This window comes from Triturus cristatus, chromosome 12 (assembly GCF_964204655.1).
Source record: "Triturus cristatus chromosome 12, aTriCri1.1, whole genome shotgun sequence".
NCBI lineage: Eukaryota > Metazoa > Chordata > Amphibia > Caudata > Salamandridae > Triturus > Triturus cristatus.
Window position 1 is genome coordinate 77,635,605 of NC_140595.1, and position 14,825 is coordinate 77,650,429.

The 14,825-nt window shown below is 43.0% G+C and overlaps 1 protein-coding gene across 2 annotated transcripts in view; it reads left to right on the forward strand.

Moving 5' to 3' along the window:
- Positions 1-12,251: 12,251 nt before the first annotated feature.
- BCAN (brevican) overlaps positions 12,252-14,825 on the forward strand; it is a 141,735-nt gene continuing 139,161 nt past the window's right edge. The window contains exon 1 of one of the 2 annotated variants that reach the window (XM_085637650.1): positions 12,252-12,487. The gene's annotated coding sequence lies outside the window, so the exon portion shown is untranslated. The remainder of the gene's footprint in view (positions 12,488-14,825) is intronic. The other variant, XM_085637649.1, reaches the window with a different exon arrangement.

The following is a 14,825-nucleotide window of genomic DNA, read 5'->3' on the forward strand; positions in this document are numbered from 1 at the left end:
TAGGATACCCGGGGGGGACTTCTTGCTTCACGCGGCCCTGACTGCCGTAATCTGTAAGCATTGGGTGAGTGGACTGACTGAGCCTCCTTTCGATGAAGGGTGTCAATATGTGGTGTCGGCAGCGGAGACATTCAGGGCGGTTTCCTGTTTATATAGGAGGTTGAGCATGGCAAAGCTCCTTCCACTTCAGGGGCTGCAACAGAAAAGGGAGGAGGATTTAGGGGAGCCTATAGAGGACAAAGCATGGGAAGAGCTCACGAAGAGGGTTAGTAGGATCACCAGGAATGCTAGGCTCCAGCTGTTTAACTTTTATGTTTTCCACAGGGCATATCTCACTCCAGGGCGCCTCAATAGGGTATTTTAATATCTCAGATGTGGAGAAAAAGGCGCAGAGTTCCTTCATATGTTTTGGGGCTGCCCGGCAATAGGACATTTCTGGAGAGAGGTGACGGAACTATTAGCCGAACTCACTGAAAAGGAAGTCCCCTTGAACCCAGGGTATTGCCTACTCCACAGGTTTCCACACACTGCCAAGAACAACGTCACTAGTAAATTGCAGGAGCTGGGATTGATTTTAGCGATATCACGAGTCAGGGAAGGCAAGGGGGGGATCCTAACATAAGCAGATGGAGGAGAGAGTTTGAGCGATGGGCAGGTTGTGAGGGTACAGCTCGGCTTAGAGATGCTAGACGGAATGGGACTGAGAAGACGCTGGAAGCAGCCAGGGCCTGGGAGGCTCTGAAGCTGCACCTGAAGCAGCTAAATGACATCACAGATGAGAATAATAGGGACGCCCCACAAGTAGACGGATTGTAAGCGACATTCAATGGTTCCATGGGAGACGAGAAAGACCGTTGTGGTGTTTTCTTGCGGGCAATGCTCTGGAGCACCCAGCTCTTATGGTGACGAGGTAGAAATGGCTAGAGAGTGGCCCTGGGAAGGCTACCTGAACACAGTATTCCAAGACACATCTGTTGGGAGGGGGGAGATTGAATAAGAGGGTTTGTTGTCTGGTGGGGTGGGGGTTAGTTTCTATTATTGTAGTACTTGTATATGTGGGATGTGAACTCTATCGCGGATGAATCTCCTGTAGGATTATTAAATGACTATGCGGACTATAGCGCAGCAAGGAGCTGCATACTTATCAACGAAGGACCCATGCTAGCTCATATGCTCATTCTAAGGTCTATATTGTATTGATATGTGTTTTGTAAATGCTCAATAAAATTCCTAGAAAACCTAAATGAGGAGCAGATGATTCCCAAACACATTGTGAGAAAGACTCTGACAAGCAGCCCACACATCATTTGGAAGGACACAAGATCTACTGCCCCTTCATGACAACAGTGGTGTAGTTGACACAGTGTGTGTGGTCTCGAAAACCTAATTGCCACTGCAGACCACCATGCACATGCGCCAGGTTGGAAGGTCTGTGGACGTATCCTCATTCAGTACACCTCTGAGGAAAACCCACACTCTCCAAACCACCCACATTTACCATTGTTGTTCGGCAATGTGCTAATTTGAAAAATCATCTCCCGGAAGACACAGAGGTTTTAAAACCCTACAGGTCAAAATCATCCAAGCCTTTTACAGCTCCTCCTGTGACTGTCAGAGAGTAGATTGCTGGGAAAATGGCCACTGTAATTAGCTGTAAAACCTGAACCTTAGATGCTGTGAAAGTGGGCTGCAGTCACTCCCTGCATCCCCCAGCTCTGACAAAAAGTTTTTCTTTGTTTGGCAGAACTGATGGAGAGACCAGAGCCAAGGAGAATCCCCACTCCTTCCTTCTGCAGCTCCAGTGACATTGTGAGCTATGCTATAGAAGGAGTTGGGGGAAAGGCTTGAGTTGTGCTCTCTGCCACTGCTCCGGCCACTCTCTTTCCCCTGCAACCCACATTTCTTGGAGAGGCCAGTGGGATAGGAGAGTCAGAGGCTGCAGATTAGGATATTGGAAAGGTAATAGCTGAAGACCTATACCCGTGCTAATAACCTGCTGCTGCTCTATTGCCTTCAAAGGAACTCTCAACTTTTCAATGTTCTGATATATAATCTCCTCAGACTGGCGCGAGTACAAAGCTCAAAGTAACTGCAGTGTTCACTGAACTATATGTGGCTGAATTTACATTGTCTGGTGTTGTGTGTTGCTCTTTTCCTTCTGAGATTGTGGTTACTTTCTTCCACCTTTCTATAACTCATGCTGTTATTGCTGTGTATTGCCCACCGCCTTGTTATTAAGGGATGGATACTTTCTCCTTTCATAGATTTCTTAATCCAGCTCATACCATGCAGACCCTGATTAAAAGTGGTGGAATTTCACCAAGAATGATACCTCAGGTGGAATTCCACCAGCTGTAAGTCCTAGCATCTCCAGAAGTGTGAATTATCTGCAAACTCAGACCCCTTCCCCTGTCCTACCCTTCTAGTACGACGTGAAGAACAGACAGTACTCCCCATCCCTGTATAGACTGAAGTCCATCCTGCCATCCCGACCCCTACCTCAAACCCCATCGCCCTCCCATGGACTCTTTCTGCCTGCTTGGAGCCGTGGGAAATTGTCAGCGGTTTTGTGGTCAGAATTGGGAAAACCACAAGGAAAAGGAACGGGTATCTCTGGCTTGTGGGGTTTTTCCCTTTTCCAGGGTGCAAAGTTTCTGGTTTCAAATTTCTGGTTTTTCATATTGAACTACCTCAAGAATAGGAGTTCACCAGCACCAAAGCACTCGTAATCAGGACCGTAGTTTGTTGTACTTGTTTCTGGCACTCAGTCCCACCTGTGATTGTAAATCTGGTAATTATCCCTAACACACAGTTAGGCAATTCACCCTTAAGTCAACATTCCTAGCTCCCTCACCTGACCTCCAACCCTTATGAAACTCTGAAAATCTAATTACTTCTTCCACCCATAAGCCTCCTTGGCACAGAAGAATGTACTCTTCACACTGTAAATCTCTTCCATATCGTTGGAATCTGCCTTTCACGCTCCCTCCATAGCCGCTCGTATTCATTCTCCATTGGGTGTCGATCAGTATCCACGCAGCCAAGACAAACATTCTGCTTATTGTGGAATCCCGGTCCTCAAATCACTACTCTTCTATCTTGGATATTTTGGGTCCTGAAAAGTAGTCCATTAGCCAAAACCTAGTAGAGTGACTGGAAGAGGACTAGTGTCAAGCTTTGAAATCTCCAGAGAGTCACCAGGATTAACTCCACTCATGATCACTCAGTTGAACAACTCTTGCTCGCCCTACAAATAAACTTCAATAACTTAATACCTGCCCTTCTTATCTATCAGCCGATATTCAGTTCAATCTCCACCTTCACGTTTGTTTCGTTGACTATCTAAATGACCATAACATTTAAAACTAACACAATCCAGGGTGACTTCCATGACTCAAAACAGACGTTGGGTCATTCACAATTGTTTGTAATTGCTTGTGCTCTTGCAACACTAAAACATCACCACAGACAGAAATGTATTCTACCATTGGGTCTTCAATTCGAGATGCAAACATATATAATCCTCCTCAATTTGATCAAAATGTCATTCTGTGATGCAGATGTTACTTTGGCCCAAAATCTCAAAATTCTAGTATTTTAGGATGCATTGGTTGGAAGGCGTGATTTAATGATTTTCAGTTTTTGGTAAGAAAGAAGGGAACATACCTTAAGGTAACTAATAGAGCGAGGTCTGACAAAATTTGGAGCGCCCTAATGTGAATTCATTACAACGCCTGTCCATTGCTAGAGAAATAGGTACCCTGTGATTTAGCGACTATGACTTGATAATAGTATATGTTTGATTGCGTTGTAAATTAAACAGGATTATCCTAGATATAATATGAAATTGGTGTTTTAGGATTGTTAAAAAGGATATGAAAGTGATAGAAGACAAGATTACAGTAAAATGTATCTAATTGTCATGCAAATTATGGACTACCTAGAACAAACATTACTTTTTACAAGTGGATTATTATAAGTGCTATAAAAACCTTTATCAGAAGGACATCTATAAGTAAATTAATATGTTTTATAAATATAAATTTCTACATTTAAAAGTCAAATATACAGCCCCAAAAAGTAACAAGGGGGAAGCGCTTATTCTTTATTGTTCAGCATTCCCTTCATCATTTGTTCCTTTTGCTTTTGTCACCCTAAGTGGGAAGGGTATGCCCAGACGTGCGTCCTGTGCTCACTGCACCACTGGATTCAAGCTGGCCTGGCTGATGAGGGGTGATGCCCCGCAACCGGTCCCAGGATGCTTCTTTCTGGTCCAGGGAGGACCTGCTTGGCAGTTCAGGCTGGACTGTTCCTCTGGGGCACAGGATCAAAACTGATTTGCATATGGCAGGGTATAAACTGGGGTGGTGTGGTGAGCAAAAGAACAATGGATTAAACCCAGATCTTTGTGACTGGGGGTGAATGTTTGCATTGTTCAGAATTCCGTCGCTCATTTGTTCCTGTTGCTTTTGTTGCCCTAAGTGGGAAGGGTATGCCCAGACGTGGGTCCCGTGCTCACTGCACCACTGGATTCAAGCTAGCCTGGCTGATGAGGGGTGATGCCCTGAAACCGGTCCCAGGATGCTTGTTTCTGGTCCAGGGAGGAGGGTGACATGGTGAGCAAAAGAACAATGGATTAAACTCACATCCTTGTGATTGGGGGTAAATGTTTGCATTGTTCAGCATTCTGTCCATCATTTGTTTCTTTTGCTTTTGTCGGCATAAGTGGGAAGGGTATGCCCAGACGTTGGTTCCATGCTCACTGTGCCACTGGATTCAAGCTAGCCTGGCTGATGAGGCGTGATGCTCCGAAACTGGTCCCAGGATGCTTGTTTCCAGTCCAGGGAGGACGTGGCTTGGCAGTTCAGGCTGGACTGTTCCCATGGGGCACAGGGTCAAGGCTGATTTGCAACTGGGGTGGTGTGGTGAGCAAAAGAACGATGGATTAAACCCAGATCTTTGTGACTGGGGGTGAATCTTTGCATTATTTTATTCCGTGCATCATTTGTTCCTTTTGGTTCTTTATTTCATGCATTGCTAGTATTCAGGACAAAGGAAGCTAAAACAAGGGATTCTGTGCACTATGAAAATTTAACAAAAAATATTTTGTATTTCTCTTGCTGATATGTAAGAAGCATAAACGGGGAAAGATGTCAGGAAATCTGAATAAGTGATCACAACAAAAACTAGGTCTCGAACATATTCTGAGTGAATATTATATCATAAATGCACCAGTAGTACTTTGTAATAGGTGTGTGCAAATGCTACACTCTCGGTATGGAGTTATAAAGAAGTCTGAACATTTCCAGAATAGCTATTATCTTAAGTATGTTACTCTCTCCCTTAGATCTTTTCTTCTCCTTCACAGTTCTCCTTTGCATATTTTTGCTCCTCCATAAATTCTGCTGTAGTTCATTTCTCCTCTACCCCAACCCCCTTAAGTTAGTTTTCATTATCCACAATGTGTTTCCTCTCCTTTGGACATTTATTGCAATTCCAATCAATCTTTATTAGCATATATATATATGCCAGAACATGATAGAATAAACTCATCAGAGCACTTGATACAGCTATTTAAAATAATGAAATGATAAAAGTAGTACTTATCTTGATTAACAGTTCAATAAAACTGTGGTTGGTCGGGGGCCGAGGAGGGAGCTCTCTGCGGTCTTCTTGTCACAAACCAGGCGCCCATGATGTAGCTTGCCACAGGCTTGTAAATAGCTCGACACTCTGGTCCGGCACAAAGTGCTAGTGCTTCTATACAGGTTGTAATCGAAAACTGTAGCATGAAGTGCATTATTGTCTCCTGGCGACCCAGGGCTGATGTCCTTCAAATATTGTTCCATACCCAGAGTAGGCTTTGTGTGCAAATAATTACGAGTCAATATGGATGCGCGTGCAGAGTCGATATTTGCCTTAAATTTTGTATTTAAAAACGTTTCTTTGACCATAGCAGCCGCGACACAGGTGATAAGAGCTAGATCAGCCCGAAGATGTACGAGACCGAGTCCCTTTAAGAAATTTCTTACAGAGTTTGACCAAGGATTGAGGTGGATTCTTCCTGTGGCTGACACTTCGAGCATTGCTCTCAGATATGATTCCCTGTGATGACTACAATTTAAACGTAGCTAGTGTAGGACCAGGGAAAGGGCTCTGGTGTTGGAGATGGGGTCCTCGCCCAATTCCAGAAATAAAGGGAGAAGGAGAAGTGGTATGCCACGGCTCAGATGTAACAGCGACTCAGGAAGGGGTGGTCTATCTTTTGGAGATGTTTCTGGTTACCATACCCCCATACCTCTGCACCTTAGATTTCTGCTGCCACTGCTTTTTGCTTATATGCTTGGGGAAGGATGCTCAGTGAATGACATCCGATCCTGTGCTTGACCCTCAAGACGGCGTTGGCAGACCGACACAGAGTAGTAACTGCCTTATCAACATTATATCCCCCGGACAGTTTGTTATTAAAAGAGACCCCCAGGTAGTCTTATTTCTTGACAGTTTTGAGCATTGACAATCAATTCTTGGTGATTTTAGCAAACTATGTTTACTCCACTTCTTCCATTCCTCCTTAGATAGTCTATGATTTGTTCTCCTTTCGCTTCATTCCCTTCAGATCGTTTTCCACTTCCTCTATTGTTCCCTAACCCTCTTGTCTTCTCTCGGTCTCTCTTTAACCCATTCTCCTCTCCATCTGGTCTCCTTTTGAGCTTTTCTTCACATTCTGTTTTAGAACCTTTATAGGATCTCTTATAAAATCTACACTCAATTTTTAGGTCTGCCGGGTAAGCAATAATCAAAGCCGGGGTTGCAAATGATAAACAGCGCCCTGGGATGTAAAAAATAATCTGTCTGGCTGTAATTCTGATTTTTCTCTCGAGGGATAGACTGATTTCAGTGCACCAAGTAGATCATTAGCCCACTGCTGCCGGACTTTATGTTACTGTCCCAAATCAGTAGGCCTCATCTTGTTCATTGTCAAAGATTTTGCTAGAGCGGTCGACCTCGAAGCTGGAGAACCGGGTTCGAGTCTCGGCAGGGACGCTCAACATCCTGTGATTCTGGGCAAATCACTTGATCTCCCCGTGCCTAACAAAAAAATTAATGTGTCTATCTAGAACACAACTGGTGCTCATGTAAAGTGCCCTGATACCTTCGGGTCAGGTTGGCGCTATATAAAACTCCGAAAATAAATAAATATATTAAAAAAATGTAAAAGGATGAAGTAATTTATCTTGAATTAAATTGGTGACAAAGTCTGCAGACCCAACTGTTATGTAACTGTTATGTATCAAAAGCCAATTGCTAATGCAGTTGACTTATTGAGATGTTAGTGCTGGTTTTGCATGTCAGGGCTCACAGAACATGCAATTTGTAACTGGGTACCGAACAGACAACTGAAACAGACTGGTGTTCGGAGTTTAGTGGCACTCTGTGAGGAGTTTGTAGGGTAAGTGATCTGCACCCTAATTATCTGCAAGGCCCCCGCTAGGAGGGGATTTGAAACCGTTATTACCATCAGGAACATATTCGCTATTTTGGCAGGTGAATATTCTGCATACGTTTTAATTTTGCATATTGTATTTAGATTTGTGTACATGCATTAAAGTACTTTTCACTTTTAAAAAGTAAAAGATATTTCTCCTCGCTTGGCCTCTCTCGGGTAGGCACACCGTTCGGAGCGGGCGCAGGTTTACTGCCTTTCATAAATCTGGGTTTGCATCAAAATATATGGGTGGGTGAATGGGAACGCCCATGCTCCACCCATGTAACGCTTAACTGATGCAGTGTAAAGCAACGCAGCACAAGACGCTGCATTGTGTTCCTTTTTTATTACAATGCCACTCAAGTTGATATACATCGGCACTTGTGTGGCTCTGTAAATCGTGTCTAGCATTTTGTATTGTGGCACAACTACCACACAAAATATTTGTAAAATGTCCCTTAGAGTTCACTGGTTTCAACATTTTCTTAACAAAACCAACAGAGTTTAGGTTTAGTGTCAGTAAAATTCCACGAGTCTTCAAGCTGTAGGACCGGAATGTAAAAGAGCTGAATCCTTCAGCATACTTGTTTTGTCTTTGCCTTTAAATGAGAAGTCAAGTGCGTCTGTCTTATCATCATAAATGTGAGTTGTACAAACATTGAATTTTTGTACTTTTGAGATCGAATAGTATCTTTTACAAAATGAAATATTTTAATTGTTCTCGAAATGAGTGATTTACAGTAAATGTTGTCCATAACTGGAATTTCATCTATAGAATGTAACTGTAATCTTTGATAACCAAGGTGAGGCGTCGACTAATTAATTTTGATGAGGTTTTAGAGGAGTCTATTACAGTGTTTCTATGTAGTCATTTAAACAGGCTCCTGTCAGAGATCAAGCAGTCGCAAACATAATTGATAAAACTCCTATTTTCAGTAGGACTCAATGAAGGTAGACTGGGTTGAACTCATAAACAGCAGTCGGGAGTGGAAGACCGTAGGCTTAGTGGAGTCTGAGGGCTATACATAAAGGTAAACTTACATGTAAGTAAATCTACGAGTACGTTTACACTTACACTTTTGAGTAACTTTAATACTTTTGGCTGTTCACAATTTGCTAGTTAAAAAGTTACTTGAAAGTGTAGGCTTACATGTCCCCACCACCTGGAAAAAGGTACAATCAAAGTTATATACAACAGTAGAGTTACTAACAGTAGTAAATGTATTACCATAGTTTATGTTCTGCACACTTGGGTGAGACCTCTGCTATCAGGGCGGAGATCTCCATAGGGTTAAGTCTAGGAAAATATATTAAAGTTTATTAAAGTTAAAAAATTGTTTTCATTTTTTATGTTAAATGTTAATTTAAATTAATTGTATATATTAATTTTAATAATAATAATAATAATTAATCTTTATTCGGATTCAAAAATGTATCCATAAAAGCACGGGTCAAAATAAATCAATATTAAAATACATAAGATCGGTATAATAACAGCATCGTACAAAACAGTGCCCATAAAAGTCCAATAAATACAAAATGGCATTACAATATAGCTATAAAGTGCAGTTGGTTACATTTGTTCATTACAAAATGCCTCGATTTCATGTGATCCTAAAGGAGAAATAACATATACAGTGCGCGCCTAAAAAACGGACCTTCATTAACTACTGAGGTGCATGAGCGGACTGCCGCTTTCAAGAAGGAACCTACACGGAAAACCAAAGCATCCTCTTCTAATTTAAGAATTTCTGTGTAGGCTGTTTTATGATCTATAATGGCGGTTTCCTTAAAAAAAAGGAATCAAAAACAATTTTGTGTACATTTGATAGAAATTACAGAAAAATAGAAAATGTGGCATTGTTTGTTTACTAAGGTTATCACATGGGCATAACATTTGATCTAGCTTAGCATTAAATCCTAGGGGGAAACAGAGCATATATTTCATAGTACCCGCTCTTAGTCAAAACAACAATCCTCTTTCCCAACGGCTAATATTCTTCAGAAGGTAACTAGATGGCAGATAAGATGGCGGCAGTCGTACATCTTCTAAGGACATATACCTTGCTACTGAAGATTTCAGGAGCTCTTCATCATGTCTAGCCCTGCTATACTTATCATATAACACCTTCTGAAGCGATTTTTTACTTATACCGTCCATATTAGTTGGGTTTAAGAAGATATGTTCGCGGTTTACACTGATTAGACTTCCCAGTACGGCAGAAAGCCAAGGTATGTCTATCCCCTTTTCACATTTCATGCAGTCAGAAATTATATTTCTTGTGACTATTGCTGCTGGGTTCTGCCAAATTTTTAGCCAAAATATACTAGGTCGCGCCCTAATAAAGTCCTCGATATATGGCAATTTTAACTCTCCATGGCAAATATACTGTGATGCGGAGATTGGGGCCCCCAGCAATTTCCTACAGAATCTGTTTTCCTCACCCTGAATGCCACTACAACCAGTGAAGCCCCAAACTTCCGCCCCATAGGTTGCAACAGGGATGCACTGCAATTTAAAAATGTTGGTAATAGGTAGTACCACCTCAACTTTTTTCGGTTGGGGTAGTGACAATACCGATTTAATTGATTTAGCGAATTTTCCCCTGCTGTGTGCCACATGAGTAGTCCAGGAACCATTGGCTGCAAATATCAGCCCCAGATAAGGAAAAGTGCGGGTGCTTAGTAAACGTTTGTTGCCTATGGGGATTGAATTAACAAGGTGCTTTTTTGGGCCACATGCCATTATAAAAGATTTGTTAAAAATATTAATTTTAAAAGTAGACAAATAAAAAATGATATACCACTATTAACTTAATTTTTAACTAAACATTAATTTAATTTAAGTATATTCATTTTTTTCAAAATGGAAATTTTTATTGTTTTTAAAAAATCCACTTCAAGTATTTTTATATTTATTTATTATGAATTAAAATGTATTAAAAGTATGTATAAAATTAATTTAAATTAATTTAAAATATTTTGTATTTTACCTCACATTTATTTTTAAAGTAAAAAAGGAAATCATACATTTTCAAAAATAGTATTTATGTATAATGTGTATTTAGTTAGTTTTTAAAATTGAACTAAATTTATATTTTTTTTTAAAGGTAAAATAAATAAATGTTTTTAACTTTACTCCCCTTGGGGTTCTATTATATGTCACTACCTCCATTGTTTTCTATGGGAAGATGGTGCAATACCAGTGGTTGGCCATATGTGGTGCTGGGCCTACTCTGGGTCTGAGTGAGCTCGAACACATTTACTACTGTTTGGGTCCTTTTTTGGCTGTGTTGATTTTAGAAATGCTGCTAGTGAATACCAATGGCCTTCCTCTTTTGTGGGTGGGTGAATGTCCCTCTCAAAACTCCTCCCTAAGCCTCCCTAAAACCCTTCTTAACTTTCCCAAAACATATATTCCCCATTTTCAAGCCTCACCTCCCTGTCCATTCCCATATTTACTACTAAACCATGTATTTCTGTGGTCAGAGATCTCGGCTGTTAAGGTGTAGATCTTGCGGATAAGGCTAGGAGAGGGAGCGGCGTTAACCTCTGCATGTAGGTTTGTATGCAGAATTCTGTAGTAAGCAAGTACTACTATTGTCGATTTACTAAATGTACTACAAGATGCAGTTGTGAATGGGCTGCTGAATGTTTTTGATTAATGAAACTTCATTAATCCTATTCTCCACTACCCTCCATTATTTCTTTGAACTTTTAAGCATTTCTCGCTTTCTCCCTAGGGCCTCTTTTTGACTCCTTCCATCCCCCTTTGATATTTTCTCCCACTTTTCTTCCGTTCTCCATTAGACCTTTATTTTACTCTTGCCACCCTCCCATGAACGTGTTCTGCACTACGCTCCTTCTCGCTTAGATCAACTCACCTCATCTAATTCTCTCCTTTGATCCTCCATTAGACATTTTCCCCACCCCTCCACCCTCCTTCAGATGCGTTCTCTTCTGCCCCATTCTCTATTAGACATTTCCTCAACTCCTTCCCTTCTCTGTTACACCTTTTGCTCCTCCTCTTCCATTCTCCGTTAGATCCTTTCCTCTCCCCCTTCCTCCAGTAGACATTTTTCTCACCCCTTCCCTCCCCCTGAGATCCTTTCTCCTCCCTTCCAGTCTCTATTCGACATGTTCTCAACTCCTTTCCCTTCTTTATTACAACTTTTCTCCTCTTCTCCCTAGATTGTCTCCTTCTCGTTTCCCCTCCCTTAGATATTTTCTCCAGCCCTTCCATTCTACTTTAAATCTACCTTAAATCTTTTAAACGAACACATCCTCCCTTATAGAGTTGTCTCCACGTCTTCTTTCCTCCTCTAAACTTTTTTCCTTCCCCCATATCTATCTTGCACCCCTCATCTCCCTTTGCCCCACTTACAAGTATTTTACTCTCCTATTTCATTCCTCCTCGGATTGCCCTCTCTCCAGGCCCCATGCCCTAACGCCTACACCCTCCCTCCCCAGTCATAAATATGTTATTCTCTCACTCTGTTTCCTCTGTCTACTGCGTGTCCCCTTTGGGTCTTCTATCTCGTCCCTACCTTATTCATTCTCCCTTGCCCTCCTCCCTCACCCCGTGTGATATACGTCCGCCTTGTGAACTGCAGAGGGATAGGGGGCGGCGAAGGGGGGGGGGGGGTAGCTTCCGCACTGCCGGCATGGAGACGAATTGTAAACGCATCCGTCAAACCCCACAAGCCACTTCTCAGACATATATATGCCCTTTTCTCACAGGCTTAAAAGCAGAGGTGCACAAAGCCCCCCAAACAACGTCCTCTCTGTGCCGGGCCGTGCACTCGTGTCGTCTGTCGTCCCTCGCGCCGGTGGGACGGGTCAGCGCCCGCGCGCTGCTCACTTAAAAAGCTGCAGTTCGCCCCTGCATTGCCCCACTGCAAGGAGCCGGGAGCAGCAGAGAGGAGGGAGCGGGGAGCGCGCGCCGGGCTCTGCAGCGTCCCGTCACGAGCCGCCCGGAACCAGGAGCGTCCGCAGAGACAGGTGCGTGAGACCGGTCGCGTCGCGCGCCCCTGGGACAGGCGCGAGACCCCTCTACCCGCGCGTTCCGTCTCTTCACACCTGCGTCACAGGGTGCGCTAGGCGCTATTTTACTGCGCTATATATGTATTCAGAATTTCCGTGTCGCCCAAAGTAATTACTATTTTGAGCTAAAAGACGTTATTTAGTGCACGAAACTAGTGTGACGCAGTAGTTCTGGAAGTTGTACCCCAAAATAAAGTCTGACACTCAATGCTCTAACACCTTGCTTTCTTCCCGTGCTTTAGTACTGTCCAGATGCACATAAAACATTTTACGATCCGCTGGCATACCAAGACGTCTCATGACGTAAAATAAGATGATATAAGAAACACAATAAACCATAAGACAACTTTAACGTAGCATAACCTAGCATAACGTAACATAGCATACCATAACATCTAAAGTTGACTTAGTAAATTGAGTTCCAGACCTAACTTTACATAACCTAGCAGAATCTTGCATCCCTTAACATATCTTCACGCTGCATCGCAAAGCATCCATCCATCCCCCCATCCATCCATCCATATATATATATCTATATGTATATATATATATATATATATATATACACACACACACACACACACACACACACACACTCTCTGCTACTCTGCACTCGAAAGGATGCGGGCTGTGCATATATGGCGAAAGGAAGGGTAACCCGCAGAACACCGCAGAGGGAGAGCAAAGGGGTCTGACTTCTGGTCAAGTTATTGACTGTGGCACCCAGCGTCTTGTGTTGGAAATTAAGGGAAAATTGAGTTATACTGGGTACATCGGCAAGATTTACCCAGCCAATAAGCTCTACAGGCTTATGTGCAATGTTTAGATCACCAATCGTATTTTTATTAATAAGCTATTTAAAAACGTAAAATTCAGCGCTGCTCCAATTACTAAGTTCAGAAAAACAAGTCAGCAGCTGCATGAAACAAAACTGCTCTTATCTAGTCATTCATGTCTTGAGGTGTGCGTGTTAACCCAGAGAGCTTCCCAGCGAGTCGTAGTGATGCCTCCATTGGGAAGAGTTTTTTCTGGTAGTTTTGCCCCAACGGGTCCGGCTTGGGCACGGATCGGACAGTGTTCCGCCAGTGCCTGGCTCTCCGCTCCCAGGCAGTAGTGCAGGCAGTGTGCCATGGGCCCCACTGCACGGAAGGAAATTGGCGCCTGGCTGCTGCTTGAATGGTAAAATACGGCAATCATCAGAGTTCAGTGGCCCCCGGTGCCACTGCACCAGCTGCACCAACGGAAGCCACGCCCCCGGGACTAGGACTCCGCGCAGTGCTGCATTCGCCGCTTCAGCTGTTCCGTTCCGTCCGATCGATCTCTGGCCGGGTTATAATCGATCCGCTGTCCAGGGGGGTGGGAGCGGGGGCTGCCTAGGGCCGCCCCATTGCCGTGGTGAATGAGGTGTGTGCACTGAGAACAGGACAGAACCGCCATCGGTACCGTTCGATCGGGTTGTTAGCTCAGTGGGTTGTACTCTGTGTCTGCAGACCACCTCCGCACCTCTGCTGACTCAGCTTTTAATCTTTCCAAGGGAAATAGCAGGAGCGTCATTAATGTGGATAATAAAACAGCTATTATGCAAGCGCCAAGAGGCAATTAATAATGCGGTGTGCGCTGTGTAAAACAGACAGCAGCTTACGCAGAACTGTGTATTCCTATTTCCGCTCTGGTAGTCCACCGTGTGTGACTGGTAACGGGAACGATGTTGTAAAACTCGCGAACCTTTTTTTCGTGAAATACTTCGATTTTCCCGCCATTAAGCGTATTATGCCAAAATAATTTTCCTGGGATCTCAGGTATCTAAATGTTGTTTATTTTCTCGGCAGTAGTCATACAATGATAACACTTTAAATTCTAAATCAATATTAAAACGTCACACGATAGAATTTTTATAAGAGTGAATCAAAAATGTAATTTGTCCCCATTACAATATCAGCCAGTGCCATTTTAAAGATTTTGGGGGCCCAGTTCAAGACATACTTTGGGGACCCCAGTTTGAAGATCTTAGAATTGTGTTACCAATGTCCTGCTACTTCAAGCCCACGTGCTGCCAACAATGCTAAATTATTAGTTACACCTTGTTGAGCTGTGTATTACCTGAGAACCCCAAAAGCCTTAAGATGACACTGGATAGAGATAGAGTCAGAAGTAAAGAGAAGCAGAAAAGTTTAAGAGGTCAAATAGAGAGAAAGTTCAGTTCGGGGCGGGGGGGGCTTGGAAGGGGGAAGCGGGGGCTGGGTAAAAATGCCCACTTTGCCCGGGCCTTAAAACCTTTCTGGTGGCAGGTTCTATG